Below are 14,944 nucleotides of genomic sequence, written 5' to 3' on the forward strand. Positions count from 1 at the left end.
ACATCACATGGCTGAAGGGGTGCAGGCAGAACCACCCAAGGGCATAGTCCCTGAGGCCATTCCACAGTGATCTGGCAGAATCAAAATTGTGCAGCTATTTCCATGATAGACCCCGAGTCTGTGACTTAAAAAATAGAGGAAATAGCTCATTAAGTTTCATGGCTGTTTACACAAGCATTTTAATTGTTTTGTTTTGAAACATTTAAGAGAAGTTAGAGGTTAGTCTTTATTTATTTTTATTCTTTTGGAAAGAGCAAGCAAAGAGCGTGGAGGAGTCAGGGTGATGGTCCTGTCCCTCGGTTAGTTTGTTTTCCTGTTCACCATAAGAGCATGGAGGGAAAATATGTGAATGTAAGAAGCCTGGCTGCAGAAATAGCCAAGGCAAGGGCGAGCCAGATCAGCTGCCCTTGACTGAAAAAGACACATTGTTAAAGTTACATGTTTGCTTCAGCTGGGTGACATCTCAGAGTGGTGTGCTCCCAGGATTGTTGGTTTATCTCTCTCTAAGGAAGAATTCAGTTATTCAAACACCAGAGAGTAGCTGGTTCCTCACCGGGTTGCAATTGGGACCATCTGGGGAACACTCAGCTGGCCTGTAGTCTGGGTCTCCCTTCCTGCTAGAGAGTCTGATGCTGTTGGTCTGGGCCAGGGCCAGAACCTCCGGCTGTTAAAAATCTTCAGATGGTTCCAATACACTACTCAAGGCACATAATACATAGTTCAACGTTTAACTAAGAAATTAGTGATTCTAATCTTTCATTGGCTTTTCGGTGTTTCATCGAGATTCTATTTCTCTTTGCCGACTACATTTCCCTGATGATACATGGTTAGTTGTTTAGGAACACTGCCCAGGGCTCGTGAGATGGCTCAGCGCGGAAAGCTGGTGATTGTGCAAGCCTGGCCACCAGAGTTTGCTCCTGGGCGACCCATGTGAAGGTGGAAGGGGAGAGCCGACAGCCTAGACCTTTGACCTCACACACACCAGCACACAATAATAAATAAGATGAATAAATTCCTTATGAAAACAATGCCCAGCAGACAGGCCGGGAACTGAATTTCAGAAGTACTTGTCAATTTGGGAGGGGAATTTGCTCTTAGAGCACATGCTTGCAAGAATGAGACCCTGGATGCCACCTCCAGACTCCCCCAAAAATAGCTTTTGTTGAGAGCATGCCCAGGGTATGTGGTTCCATTTCTGACTTTGCATAGAGCCGGCCACATGGCTAAGGGATGAGCTGCCCCTGACACTGACGGCCTGTGTGCCATTTCAGACTTTTGGATGATGCTGTTGGCTGTGAATGCGTTGACAACAGTGTAGTTGTCTACTTGTATTTGCTTCGAGTCAGCTCGAGCTCCTAGTCTTCCTTCTGTTGGTGTCTCGCTCTTTGGAGAGGGTATTTCCTGAAATGTTGACATTTTGGCTATTGGTATTTTGTTTTCCATATTTATTATTTGATTGTTATTTATTTAGTGTGTGGATGGACCCGAAGGCAGGTCTTGCTTTTTTTTTTTTTTTAATTTTCCAGGATGATTAGTCCTGTACCAACTTATGTACCACCGAAGCTCTGTAAACAGTTGCTAAGCACAAAGCCTAATTTATCTTGGCTTCTATTTTGATGATCTGGAAGTGAATATGTTCCCTTTTAGACTGTCCTACCGTGTCCCATCCATCGCCACAGCTGATTAGATAGAGGGAAATAAACCTGGGCTCCTCTCATCCTTGTATTGAATCAGCAGTTGTGAATCATTTTTTTTTTCTGTATCTGGGTTTTCTGGCTTTTTCCGTTTATTATTTCCTGATCATTTTCTGTTGTTACTATCTTCTACTAAGCAAGCACATGCAGTAGACTTTGGGTTCTGTGGTGACTAGCAGCAGAATAAATGTTCAGAGCCTCTGAGGAGTGAAAGCTAAAAGTCAATCCACGGACTAGCGTGTATACGTCAGCACATGATAGAGTCCTTGTCTAGTACACACGAGAGGCCCTGTGCTCAACCCCAGGTCTAGAACACTAAAAATAAAAGTAAAAAAAAAAAAAAATTGATCCAGAGATGGTCCTGTAACCACCAGGCCTCTGCTTCTTCTCTTACAAAGTGGAAGGATTTAGATCAGCTATTGAAGACAGCTTCCCACTCGACCCGCTCCGTGACTCTGCATACATGGCTGCCCACCCAAATGTGGGTATCGGGGGGCTGTGCTCTGCTAGGGGTTCAAAAATAGCCAGTTAACAAACACTGGCTGGGGCCGGGCGGTGGTGGCGCACGCCTTTAATCCCAGCACTCGGGAGGCAGAGGCAGGCGGATCTCTGTGAGTTCGAGACCAGCCTGGTCTACAAGAGCTAGTTCCAGGACAGGCTCCAAAACCACAGAGAAACCCTGTCTCGAAAAACCAAAAAAAAAAAAACAAACACTGGCTGTGCCCAGAGACCTTCATATTCTAAACATACAGGCCAAGCAATAGTTTCTAAGATGTATGAAGAACAGAAGGCTACTCTTAACTGTCAACCTGACCCAAGCTAAAATGCCCTGGGAAAGAATCTCAACTATGGATCATCTAGATCAGGTTGGCCTGTGAGCATGGCTGTGGAGGACCATCTTGGTTGCCCTAATTTCCGGAGTTTAGGCTTTGGGCTTTGAGAGAGTAGAGAAAGCAAGTGAACACAACATGTATAAGTATTTATTCTTTCTTTGCTCTTTTAGAAGCACACTTTAAGGATTTATTTTACTTTTACTTGTGGGTCTGGAAGAGTGTGTTCACGTGAGTTCACACGCCCACAGAAACATCTGCTCTCTTGGGGCCTGAGTTACAGACAGTTGTGAGCCACCTGATGTGGGTGCAGGGAACTGAGCCAGGGTCCCGTTAACCATGGAGCTGCCTTTCAATTCTCCCTCTGCTCTCTGAATTCGATGTGACTATCTGCCTCAAGTTCTAGCTTGACGTCCCCACAATGATGGACTGAGACCTGGAACCGTCAGCCAAATAAGCCCTTTCTCCCAAGATGCTCTTGGTCAAGAAATTCTATTCCAACAGAATTCTATCCCACTGGTGATTGGACCCGTTGTTTGAAACCATGGATCCAGCAAGCCTTATCAGATCGAGCTATCAAGATCTGAAATAAACTTTTCTGTTTGTGTGGTTCTAGGGTTATATATTGCTGATGTTGCTAAAAGATAAAGTTTATAAGTCATTTTCTATAGATCAGGGAACATAAGAGGAAGACAAAATGCATTCAGACAACTGAGTGTGTAATATAGAAAATTTTATTCATTTTGAGACAGGGTCTCTCCACATAGCCCTGGCTACCGTGGAACTCACTATGTAGACCAGGCTGGGTAGAGACCTACTACCTCTGTCTCCCTAGTGCTGGGATTAAAGGCATTGTGACACCATGCCTGGCAGAATGTACTAAATTTTAAGTATTTAACAAGGGTGCTGATTTTATTTTCATCTTAATTTTTGAAATTTAATTGTTTTAATTTGCATTGACACTATTTCAGAATAATTGTTGAAGACATTTTAGTATTTTGTCAAATTTAACTAGCCACAAATATGATACATCATTATCATCATTTTATTGTGGGTTAAAGTTTTGTTTGTCAACCCCTTGCAGCTCCTGGATTAGAGAGATAGTCATGGATTGGGGTGAGCTAAACAGACAAGGTAAGAATGGCTGGTGAGGGACTGGTCACCAGTGGTCCTGTTCTCCTTGGCAAGGAACGGGTAACCTCAGCCTGAAAGCCACAACCCAGTGATCAGCGGGCAGCTCAAACTGTGGCTTCTTTTGCCACACACATTTCTGAACTGGAAAGCTCATGGCCATCAAACATTCCCTGCAGCTTCCTCCCTTCTCCTGAGCACTTGGAGAGATCAGAACACTGCTATGGCTCCTCCACAGGTAGACCCAAGTGCTTGGCCTGATTCCCCCACAACAGTATACTTGGGTGACACCTCTTGGCTTAGTCATTCACTGCCCAAGATTTACAGTGTCCAGAGTGAATGAGCGCCCGCTTCATTCACAAGGTGAAGTGGTGGCTTCTGCTGTAGGAAGAAGGGAACCCTCTAAAGAGATTGTTGTCTTGAATTCCGTACTCCAGCCTCAGCGCTGGTTTGAACAGGATTAGACAGAAAGGGGCTCTAACTTCCACTGATCACTCTTCCACCTGGCAGACTCCGGCATTAGAGAATTCAGAAGGAAGCTACGTCAATACATGGTTTGTATATTTTGTCTTGTTTTTTAGGTATTAGAATACAATGTTCAGGTTTCATTATGGCATTTTCATTCTTAAAATGTGTGTGTGTGTGTGTGTGTGTGTGTGCCAGGAAGAGGATTGAGGGTTGTTGGATGTCCTCTATCAATCTCTGCTTGTTCCTTCAAGGCAGGCAGGGTCTCTCCTTGAAATTGGGGTTTGTATCTCAGACCTGTGGTTACAAGCGTGTTTGAGCCGGGCAATGGTGGTGCACGCCTTTAATCCCGGCACTCAGGAGGCAGAGGCAGGCGGGTCTCTGTGAGTTCAAGGGCAGCCTGGTCTATAAGAGCTAGTTTCCAGGACAGGCTCCAAAGCTACCGAGAAACCCTGTCTTAAAATAACAACAAAACAAAACAAACAAACAAAAAACAAAACAAAACAAAAGAACAAATGTGTTTGAGAACAATGGCTTGTTACATGGGTTCTGGGATCTGAACTCTGCACTCATAACTGCAGAGCTGCCTGCAGCCCCATCGCGGTATTTTCAAACAGAAGTTGTTTTCATTGATTCTCCTTCCTCCCCTTCCTCCCCCAGTGGCCTCCCTTCCTCTTACATGTCACGTGTGCCCTCTTGGCTTTCTCCTCCTCAACACCTCTTTCACCGTCTCCTCGTCTTTGTAGTTTCATAGCCTGTAACTACACTCATGCCCCTTACACAGTAGATGTAAGGACTGAACGCCATGATCTGTATGGTTTGTTTGTTCAGCCTGGGTCTCCTTGATTGAGGTACTTTCCAGGTTCACCCATTTCTCTTACAAACTTTGTTCCTTCACTTTTCTTCACAGCTGGGTAAAATCCTTCGTGTATACCATTTTCATTGCTGGGCATATAAGCTGGCTCCATGTCCTTGCTGTTGTGAACAGTGTAGCAGGAAACTTGGATGTGCAGGGACCTCTGTGGTAGGGTGTAGAGTCCTCTGAACACATGCTCAGGAGAAGAGATGTGTAACTGGATCAAATGGTCGTTTTGGTTTTAATTTGTTGAGGCCTCAGACAGACATATGTGCAGGCAAAACACCAATGTATGTAAAATCAAAATAAATAAATCACAGAAGAAGAAGAAGAAGAAGAAGAAGAAGAAGAAGAAGAAGAGAAGGAAGAAGAAGAGGAAGAAGAAGAGGAAGAAGAAGGAGGAGGAGGAGGAGGAAGAGGAGGAGGAAGAAGAGGAGGAAGAGGAGGAGGAGGAGGAGGAGAGGTTGGATCCCTTGGATCTGGAATTACAGGCAGCTGTGAAAACTGAACTCCAGTATGGAACAGCAGCAAACATCTGTCCAGCTCCTAGCTCTCCCTTTTCTACAGCCTAGGGTCCAAGACAAAGGAACGAAGCCATGTACTACGAGAGTACCTTTCCCCACCTCAGTTCACCAAATCATGAGTCTCCTTCACAGTGCGCCTGGCAAGCGTCTCTGCTGGGTGACTTTAGATCCTGTCAAAGTGACAGTCACACTTTATCACTATAGTTGAATTTGCACTTATATATAAATATAAGTGCTACAGTTTAATTTGAGGTCAGGCGTTGTACTTCAAGCATTGTTCTGCTTAGAGTTGATTTGCTGTTCACGAACTCTTGTTTCTGTATGAGATTTTGGATTTTTTATACTAGTTCTATGAACAGTATCATTGGAATTTTTATGGGACTTGTACTGAGTCTGTAGATTACTTTGGGTAGTGTAATTTTTGTCATATGAATTCTGTCAATTTAGGAACATAGCCCTTTCCATAGTCTAATATTTTCTTTAGTTTCCTTTTAAAAATGGTCTTAAAGTTTTCACTGTGGAGGTGTTTCATGATTTCATTAGGTTTATTCCAATATTTTTTGTTTTGTTTTTGTTTTTGGAGACAGGCTTTCTCTGTGTAACTTTGCTGCCTGTCCTGAAACTAGCTCTTGTAGACCAGGCTGGCCTCAAACTCACAGAGATCCACCTGCCTCTCTCTCCCAAGTGCTGGGATTAAAGGCATGTGCCACCACCACCTGGCCCAAGATATTTTTTTAAAAAGCTATCATTATGTATGGGATATTTTTCTAAGTTCTTTCTCAGAAAAAATTATTATTATTTTTTTTTGGATTTTTTTTGAGACAGGGTTTCTCCGTAGCTTTTTTTTTTTTTTTGGTTCCTGTCCTGGAACTAGCTGTTGTAGACCAGGCTGGCCTCAAACTCACAGAGATCCGCCTGCCTCTGCCTCCTGAGTGCTGGGATTAAAGGCGTGCGCCACCACAGCCCAGCCTCAGAAAAAATTATTATTGATATCTATAAGTATGTATAAAAACTACTTATCTTTGTATATTGATTATTTTGTCCTGAGCTTTACTGAAAGTGTTTATTAGGCCTAAGAGCTTTCTTCGAGTCACAGTTTGTGAATATAGATAATTTGATTTCTTCCTTATTTCCCCCTTTATATCTTCCTCTTGTGTTATTGCTCTAGCTAATACTATATTGATGAGTGGAGAGAACACCAACCTTGTTTTTGTTCCCTATTTTAGAGAAAACGGTGCCAGCTTTTCCCCTTCAGTACAATGCTGGCTATAGGTTTGTCGTATGTCGCCTTTATTACGTCGAGGTCTTGAAATGGCTGGTTTTGTGTGTTAACTTGACGCAAGATGGACTCAGAGAGGAAGGAGCCTCAGCTGCGGAAATGCCTCCATGAGACCAGGCTGTAAGGCATTTTCTTATTTAGTGATCCATAGGGGTGAGCCCAGCCCATGGTGGGTTGGGCCATCCCTGGGCTGCTAGTCCTGGGCTCTATAAGCAAGCAGGCTGAGCAAGTCAGTAAGCAGCACCCCTCCATGGCGTCTGCGTCAGTTCCTGCTTCTGGGTCCCTGTCCTGCTTGAGTTCCTGCCTGACTTCTTTGGTGATGAACAGCAATGTGGAAGTGTAAGCCAAACAAACCCTTTCCTCCCGAGCATGTCCCTCGGACATGGTGTTTGCCTCAGGAGTAGAAACCCTAACCAGGACAGGCGTGTTCCATCTATTCCTAGTTTCTTCAGCACTTTTACCACAAAGGCATGTTGAACTTTGCCAAATGCCTTTTCTGCAGCTATTAAGATGGTCATGTGATTTTTCTCTTAAAGTCTATTAATGTGGTGCATTACATTAGTTGATTGGCTTGTGTTGAACCACTCTTGGATTCCCAGGGTGAAACTAATTTAGTCATGATGTATGATCGTAATGTGATCTTAAATTTAGTTGGGGCGTTTTGTTGCAGATTTTTCATTTGGCCTAAAGTTTTCTTAGTATTTTTTAAATTTACATGTGTGGGTGCTTTGCCTACATGTATGTTGTATATATGTGTATCACATGCATGCCTGGTGCCTGAGAAGGCCAGAAGAAGATATTGGATCCTTTGGAACTGGAGTTATAGATGTTTGTGGGCTGCCAGATGGGTGCTAGGAACTGAACCTGAGTCCTCTGTGACAGTAGCAAGTGCTTTTAAACCCTGAGCCATCTCTCCAGAGTCCTCTGTAGTTTTCTTTCTTTTTGCATGTGTGTGCATGCCTTTACCAAGTTTTGGTTTTGTTTTTTAATTGTGTGTGTGGTGTGCATGTGTGGTGTGGTGTGTGTGCAATCTCTCTCATTTTTTTTTCTTTTCTTTTCTTTTTTTTTTTAGTTGGCTACTGATTTGCCAGTCTTGTTAGCTTTCTCAAAGAAACAGCTTTGGTTGGTTGCATCTGCTAGTCTCTATTGCATGGTTTTTCTGTCTTATTAAACTTTGTGCGATCCACTGCATTTGGGTTTGGCTTGCTTTTCTAGAGTCCTTAAGGTTTGAGATCAGAGTATTTATTTGGTATCGCTCTGGTTTTTTTGGTGTGATCATTTATAGCTATGTATTTTCCTCTTAGGACCATTCTAGAGGGTCTGGTAGGGCACGTGGAGAGGAATATTAAATTTCAGGTGTGTGACTTTTGTTTACGCTGCATTTGTTTAACTCTGTGAAGCTGTTACTGTGCCTGTCTGAAACACCTGATGGTCCTAATAAAGAGCTGATCGGCCAATAGCGAGGCAGGAGCAAGGGTAGGCGGGGCTGGCAGGCAGAGAGGATAAATAGGAGAAGACGAGCGCACCAAGGAACAAGGAGAGGAGAACACCAGGGGCCAGCGACCCAGTTACACAGTAAGCTGTGGAGAAAGAAGAAATGAAAGGTATACAGAACTAGAGAAAGATAAAAGCCCAGAGGTAAAGGGTAGTCAGGCTAATTTAAGTTAAGAAAAGCTGACAAAAAACAAAACAAACTAAGACCTGGCATTCATAAGCAGTAATAAGCCTCTGTGTGTGTTACTGGGGAGCTGGGGGGCGGATCCCTCGGAAAGCCAAGCGAGCAGAAAATCCTACAGCAGGCATGCTATCTTTTTTATTTGTTTCTGGGAACTTTAAGTTTTCCTTCTCAAGTTCCTCAGTGCTCCGCTGTTTGTTCAAAAGTGTGTTGAGAGCTGGTGAGACAGCTTGGGGGACAATAGCCCTTGCTGTGTAAGCCTGAGGACCTGAAGGAGAGAGTCAACCCCACACTGTTGACTTCTGACCTCCCCACGTGTGCTGCGGCCTGCGTGCGTCATGCACACACAGATAGCAGATCAAAGAGAAATTTGAAGTGTATTGTTTAGTCTCGAGTATTCGTAGTTTCAGAAGTTTCTCAACTTCTATTTCTTGTCTACTGACTGGTAGGTATCAGGGATGGTTTCAAAAATTTTTGTTGTTTTATGACCTATAATGGGGTCAATTTAGAGATGGTTCCATGCAATGCTGAGAAGATATATATTCCCACTCCATCTGCGGGGTGGAATGCTCCGAAGGTGTTAAGTCCAATTCATCTTTGGTGTAATTTATCTCTGAGACTTCTTTGCGGAGTTTTAATATGGAAGACTTATCTAGAGTGGGTATTGAAGTCTCTTATAATTGTGTCTGAACTTACATGGTGTTGTATGCCATTTAGTGTTTGTTTTATAAACTTGGAGGCCTCGAGATTTGATGTATAAATACAACAGTCATATCTGCTTGATACAACTATTTCTAATGGTGTATCTGCCCTACTTTCCTGGCTAGTTTGGTTTGATGTCTCTATTAGACGTAAGAGTAGCCACACCTGGTCATGGTTATTCATGGCTTCTGATTGCTTGGGAGGCTGATTTTCACCCTTTGCTACTCTGTTTTGGAACATCTTTGCTATCTGTTTATTTCTTGAGAACAGCAGACAGTTAATGCAGTCAGTCTGCCTTTTCTCAAGGTGAGTTGAGTTCATTTACACATAAGGCTATGTCAGAAAGGGATTTGCTGTCTCCTAAGGTTTTGTTAGGTGATGTTTTGGTTGGCTAAAGTATTGATATTTCTCCCCTCCTCTCCTTATTAATTTTGGGGAATAGTTTGTTTTCCGTGTTGGACATGATTTATTTTTTTCTTAGCTTTTCAGCATGTTTTTTTTTTTTTTTTTTTTTTTTTTTTTTTTTTTTTTTTTTTTTTTTTGAGACAGGCTCTCATTAGCCCAGGCCTATCTCAGACTCAGTGTACAGATGAAAATGGCCTTGGACTGGAGATCCTCCTGTCTTCCAGGTGCTAGAATTGCAGTGGCTTCAGCGGCTTTACCTTTGTAAATTGTACTTGGCTTTACCTCAGTGATTTTTTTTTTTTTTTTTTTGGTTTTTCGAGACAGGGTTTCTCTGTGGCTTTGGAGCCTGTCCTGGAACTAGCTCTGTAGACCAGGCTGGTCTCGAACTCACAGAGATCTGCCTGCCTCTGCCTCCCGAGTGCTGGGATTAAAGGCGTGCGCCACCACCGCCCGGCTACCTCAGTGATTTTAACTTTGTAGATTACTCTACATTATTTTTGTCATTTTTCACTTTTATGGTCATTGGTAATGCAACAATTCATATTAACCAACTTGTCTTGGTCAGAGTTCTGTTGCTATGAAGAGACACCATGACTAAAGCAACTCTTATAAAAGAAAGCATTTAATTGAGGGCTGGCTTACAGCTTCAGAGGGTTAGTACATTTTCATCATGGTGGGGAGCCTGGCAGCAGGCAAGAGTGGCACTGGAAATATCCGAGAGCTATGTCCTGTTGTATAGGGAGCAGGGAGGGAGGGGGGGAGAGAGAGAGAGAGAGAGAAAATGGTATGAGCTTTTTAAAAAAGGAATTATTTATTTATTTATTTATTTATTTATTATGTATTCAATATTCTGTCTGCGTGTATGCCTCAGGCCAGAAGAGGGCACCATACCTCATTACAGATGGTTGTGAGCCACCATGTGTTTGCTGGGAATTGAACTCAGGACCTTTGGGAAGAGCAAGCAATGCTCTTAACTGCTGAGCCATCTCTCCAACCCCTGGTATGGGCTTTTGATACCTTAAAGTCCACTCCAGTGACACATTTCCTCCCATAAGACCACACCTTCTTATCCTTCTCAAGTAGTGCTACTTCTAAGCATTCAAAGCTATGCTGGGGGTGGGGGGGCAGGTGGATTGCAGGAGCCTCCATTGTTCTTGGCTTTACTTGGTTCCTACGGGAGTTATTCTTTTTCAAACCACCACATAACTTAAAGAATATTTATACACTTTGGTTTGTGGTTTGAGGATGTTACTTTCTCCTTTCTGTGTGGTTTTGGAATTGAACCCGCAGTTAAACTCTTTCTATGAAGAATCCTCAAAAAAGTCTGAAGCGATACCATTCCCCACCAGTGCACAAGGAACATAAAAATGTAGATCAACATGACTCCTCCAAAATATCAGGATGCCTCAGCTACCACACGTAAAGATTCTGAAATGAGGTGAATGCCAGCTAAGAATTCAAAAGTTTGTCAAAGTGATAATGGGGTAGGGATTAATTCAGATGCAGAGAAGAGGTCAAGGATAGAGATGAGAAAGTAGCATAGATGAAAAAATCAGCAAAGAAATCGAGACTTCAGGAAAGGATACATTTTCAATAGAAATACTATAAATTGTAAAACTCAGTGAATTCAGGGAAAAAGTGCACTGGAAAACATCAGCACTAGGCTGAAACAAAACAAGAAACAAAACAAAAACTTTTTTTTTTTTTACCTTGTGAAATACAATTAATTTGGGAATTAGCTAGGGAGGTTTGGTCAGATTCAGGTTCTTTTTTTCCTAAACTGATTTTTTTTTTTTTAAAAAAATGTACAAATATTACACTCAATTTTCCCACGTTATATTTTTGCAGAGCCTGGGACTGAACGTTGGGCCTTCCATGTACCAAATATGTGCTGTGTCCCCCATGCTAAACTCCCAGCATGGTTTTAGCCTTTTTAAAAGTATGTAGTTGCTGGGCCTGATGGCACAGGCTTTAATCCCAGCACTCAGGAGGCACAGTCATCAGATCTCTGTGAGTTTGAGGTCTGTCTGTCTACATAGTGAGTTCCAGAACAATTTCTTTCTTTGTTGTTGGGTTGGTTTGTTTGGGTTTTTCAAACAGGTTTTCTTTTGTGTATTCCTGAAAGTCTGGAACTCTGTAGACCCAGACTGGCCTTGAACTCATAGAGATCCCTCTGTCTCTGCCTCCTAATTGCTGGAGTTAAAAGTGTGGGCCACTACCACCTACCTGACAGATAATCAGTTTTCTGTTATGGTTTTTACCACAGTAAAAAGAAAAGTAGACCCTCTTATATGTGCCAAAGGTGACTGAATTTGTTTTTGCCTATCTTAACCATAATCATGAACTCACGGATTTCAACAGATTGGATGTTTGCGTTTCTTTCAGGTTGGTCCATTTGTGGCCTGTGGAGATTTTCCTAGCTTGTTCACAGACGTGACATGACTAGTTTTTCATACTCTCCCTGTTGTCTGGTGTGACAAAATGTTCCATGCTAGTCTTGGAGCTTTCCTGTCTAGGGTGTGATGTTGTGGAATATTCCTTTACACTGTGTGAATATATGTTACTGTGACTGGTTTACTGAAAAGCTAAATGGCTCATAGCTAGGATTTTCAGGGCAGAGAGAATACTGGGAAGAAGGGCAGAGATGCCCGGAGTCTCCAGATGGAGAGGGAAAAGGAGGTGCAAGATGAAAGAGAGGTAATACCATGTGCTAGAACACAGATTAAATAAGACAAGCCTAAGTTAAAGGCCAAGCTTTCGTAATTAATAAGAAGTCTCCACGTCATTATTTAGGGCTGGCGGCAGGAAAGAAAGTCCGTCTACAGTGTGAGGTAGCCAGTTCGCCAAGGAACTCCAGTTCCTATTAGTGGAAAGTGAGAGTTAGAATGCCTAGGCATGCAGGCTGTAATCTTGGCTACTGAAGAAACTAAGGTGGAGGGATAGGACTGCAAGTTCAAGGCCAGCCTGGGTAGCTCAGTACATTTTCTCAAAATGGAAAACCAAACGGTTGAGAAAATAGCACAAAGATAGACCGATTGTCTGGAAAGTGCAAAGTCCTAAATTCAATCTCCAGTAACACACACACACACACACTCATCCACATCCAGAAACACAGACACACATACACACATGCATACAGACGCACACAGATATACACAGACACATATGTAATTTGGGTGCTAGAGTGTGGTTATATTCTGGGATATTCATTATCAGGCCTCTTTAGTGGATAGAACTAGGAATAATTTTTCCCCTATAAATGATTTTTAATGGGTATTTTCAATTCTAGTTCATAACTGCGGAGTTTTAAAACTCACTGGTTTTATATCTTTATTGCTTTTTCAAACATTTCTGCAATCTCAATTCTCAATGACGCCGCTTGGATTACTAACTTGATGTATCTCACCATACATGAAAATAGCTTCAGAATAATAATACTCAAATACACAGCATAATGATTTTTTTGGCTGATAATCATTATTTCAGGCATTATAGAAGCTAAACCATTTTTGAACAAGTTGCAAACAAAGACTCAATAAAAGCAAAATGAAAACACCAAAACAAAGTTGTGTGTGCCTATGGTAATTCTGAGTTTAAAGAAAGTGTGGTGTGTGGGATTTTATTCAGTCACAGAGAAGAGCAAGGTTAAGTCCTCTCCTGGGAAATGAGTGCAGCCAGGGGGCGTCCAGATGAGCCAGGTGCAGAGAACACTGCACGCTTTCTCATTTGTGGGTTCTAGATTGTACATAAAGACAGAAACACACACGCATACTCACGTGTGCATGTGTGTGCATGCATGCATTCATGTGTGTGTGAGTGTGTGTATGCATGTGTGTACGTATATGTGCATGTGTGTGTATGCATGTGTGTACGTATATGTGCATGTGTGTGTGTACTTGTGTCTCTGTGTGTGCATGCATTCATGTGTGTATGTGAGTGTGTGTATGCATGTGTGTACGTATATGTGCATGTGTGTGTATGCATGTGTGTACATATATGTGCATTGTGTATGCATGTGTGTGAGTGTGTGTATGCATGTGTGTACATATATGTGCATGTGTGTATGCATGTGTGTACGTATATGTGCATGTGTGTGTGAGAGTGTGTGTATGATGTGTGTACGTATATGTGCATGTGTGTGTATGCATGTGTGTACGTATATGTGCATGTGTGTGTATGCATGTGTGTACGTATATGTGCATGTGTGTGTGAGTGTGTGTATGCATGTGTGTACGTATATGTGTATGTGTGTGTACTTGTGTCTGTGTGTACTATGTGCAAATGCAACATGGACACCAAAGGGAGACTGGGAACATCATGGAAGGGCAAATGGAATGGGGAGGAGAGGATGGTTTGGGGTGGGATACTATCAAAGCACGTGCATATACTTCCAGGAAATTGTCTCTATGAAACCCATCACGGTATATAATGACAATATGCAAAAAGAAAGAAAAAGGAAAACCAAATGACCCAAACCTATGGAAGCAGATCCCTCCTTCACGTCTGCTGGAGTGGGACATTGTTGTGGTTTTTGAGGAGTCGGGGTCCCCTGTGAGATGAACTGCTCTGGAGTCTTTTTTTTTTTTTAAAATATTTATTTATTATGTATACAATGTTCTGTCTGTCTGCAGGCCAGAAGAGGGCACCAGACCCCATTACAGATGGTTGTGAGCCACCATGTGGTTGCTGGGAACTGAACTCAGGACCTTTGGAAGAGCAGGCAATGCTCTTAACCACTGAGCCATCTCTCCAGCCCTGCTCTGGAGTCTTAATCTCCCTCACTGGGAACAGATGACTTTTCTCAGTTCTCTCAAGGACACGGTGATCCCATTCTAGACACAAAGATGCAGAAACAGCCCACTACATTCAGTGGAGGCCTTCGAGTGTGGCATGGTTCACTAAGGGCTGCCTTAGGTCACCCTGGTGTGTTAGCTTATGATTAAAAGGGCTTCCGATGTCCTAATGTCTTTACAAAACTGCAGAGAGTTCTGATCCGTTCCTGTTTTTCTCTGGAGGGACAAAATTTCCTCTGTCTGAAAATTTGTTTTGAGCGGTGTGGAGTGGGGATGCTCACTTCCACTCTCAGCGACGTTTGCCTGGACCCGCTGGTAACTGGGTGTCCCTGACGGAGCTGCAGCCAGGTCTTCACGGGTTACTGCATTTGACAGATGGGGACTTTTGCTGGTGCATGCTTGTTTTTCACCGACCTCCTTCAGCCTTTTGCTGGTGAAGTTAGACTTTTAGCTTTCATTTAGTTTATATTTAACTTTAATCCCAGATATTTTGAGGGACAGAGTCTCACTGTGTTACTTGAGGTGGTCTGAAACTCCCGGGTACAAACTTTCCCCTGTCTGAGCTTCCCAAGTGACTGTGACTACAGGTG

General features: G+C 42.8%; 1 long non-coding RNA gene across 1 annotated transcript in view; it reads left to right on the forward strand.

The window, feature by feature from the left end:
• Nucleotides 1–14,944, forward strand: part of LOC121452210 — a 125,659-nt gene that overhangs the window by 1,874 nt on the left and 108,841 nt on the right. The window lies entirely within an intron of this gene.

The sequence above is a fragment of the Microtus oregoni genome, unplaced genomic scaffold, assembly GCF_018167655.1.
Source record: "Microtus oregoni isolate MIOR12 unplaced genomic scaffold, Mior012 000009F_ref0000495, whole genome shotgun sequence".
Lineage (NCBI taxonomy): Eukaryota > Metazoa > Chordata > Mammalia > Rodentia > Cricetidae > Microtus > Microtus oregoni.